We start from the raw sequence: 1,921 nt of genomic DNA, 5'->3' as shown, positions 1-1,921 counted from the left end.
TTTAGTGCGGGTTGGTTTCATAGTGTTCAGCCTGGGCTTGTTCTTCTCCTTAAAACTCTCTTTGAGGAGAAGAACACAGACGAGCAGCTGGAAGATGAAACTGTTTAACTTTTGCCATCGCAGTCGATTTGAATCAAACACTGGATGTGACTGAAGGACCAACTTAGAGCTTTAATTCAGGTTTTCACACCAGTTCTGTTACTGTTTATGAATTACACCCATTTTCCCCACAGTGGCCCACTCTGTAGATGATGATGATGATGATGATGATGATGATGATGATTCATCTGTAAACTGTTTGCATTTCCATTTGTGAAGGCGTGGCGTGATTGTTGACCTTCACAGTTATACCTCTGCCTCCTCGTCGTGTTCTCGGTTTGTTAGATCTCGTGAAGCATGGAAATACCTCTGTGATCATCCACTGTATTTGTCTCGCAGACACTTTGGTGCTGCTGACGTGCTCGGCGCTTTCCTTCTTTTTAAAGAAAGATCCAGATTGTTTATTTGGCCAGTCCTAAAGGTTTCTTTTTCTTTTTCTTTTAGCCTCGCTCGCTTCCTTGATGGAATAGTTCTGTGTATTTCATCTGCTCATGTTGTCATGGAAGGAGCTGTCTCATGGTGGTTGACTGTGTGTGTAAATGGCTGTAATTCCTAATCAGTTAATGCAATACTTGAGTCACACTGAAAAGGAGGAGCTGGGACGGAGGCGGGTTGCAAAGTGGCCGTCAGTTAATTTTTTTCTGTTTCCTGTAAAAGTACTCAGTATTTACTGTAAATTCCAGCACTTAAGAATAGCTTTGTTAATTTTGGAAAGTTTCAAACTAAGACATTTGTACACCCAGAAGATCTGCACTCAGCTTTTTTTACTTTCAGCGAATAAAAACACGTGAGACTGAACTGAGGTGACATGAGAGGAAACTAGGAGGAGAGGTTTAGGAAGGATGGGTGTTCTCGTGTATGAGGCACCAAACAGTAGCTGAAGCACCTGGAAAGCGACTCCTCTCACTCGGCACCAATTCCCAGAATGAAATGATCAAAATAGACGAGGGGGAAGAGAAAATGCAGAGGAATGAATCGCCACCACCTTCTTTTGCCCACCACAGCGACTCATCGGCCTCCATCTCCTCCTATCCCAGCGTCGCCCTCTGCATGTCCTCCTTCACTACATCCATGAATCTTCTCTGAGGTCTTCCTCTTTTCCTGCTGCCTGGCAGCTTCATCATCATCATCCTTTGTCCAATAAGAGAGTCAATGAATGGATGATGATGCTGAACTTGCTCTCAAACTGTTCTCATTTCAAGTTTCAGCTACTACATTAAACTTCCTGGGTAAATCTGCCTCCTGCTGGTGAAAGGTGTTTGCAGCAGGTCATTTGTTTCCAGTTCTCTCTCTTGGTTTTACAAAGTGCTGCGTGAAACTTGTTCTTCAGTCTCCTGTACCTCCACCTGCACTAAAAACAGCAAAGTCTCAGGCTGGCGTTTGTTCCCCATAAATAAAATTCATTTTGCAAAGTTTGAAGCTGTAACTCGGCTCACTGTTTCTTTAAATGTTGTGTAAAGATTTGATTCTCATCACTTTGAGTTAAAAAAATGATTTGTTCACATAAACTGCTTCTGTCACTGCTATTTAAAATGTATATACATCCTGCAAACTTGGTATAGCATCTTGCATGCAGGTTAGTGCATGGAAATTACGGAAATAATTAAATATGAAGACAGCGCTGGGGAAGTAAATAAAATTGAGAACAAGCACAAAATGGATAAAATAAAGTAGTGACATAAAAAATAATGCTTGATGAAATGTGTGGTCTTGAGCTCCGATCCTATCAGAGACCTGGAAGTGTGGGTGTAATGGTGGTGACGGAGAGCTACAGAAGATGGAGGTGCAGTACACCGCGCTGGCCTGTAGGGGTCGGTGTGAC

Source organism: Copadichromis virginalis, linkage group LG7, assembly GCF_057382275.1.
Source record: "Copadichromis virginalis isolate Kocher_CV1m ecotype Utaka linkage group LG7, C_Virginalis_male_GT1.1, whole genome shotgun sequence".
Classification (NCBI taxonomy): Eukaryota; Metazoa; Chordata; class Actinopteri; order Cichliformes; family Cichlidae; genus Copadichromis; species Copadichromis virginalis.
The sequence above is the reverse complement of the archived record's forward strand: the minus strand, read 5'-3'. Positions refer to the sequence as shown.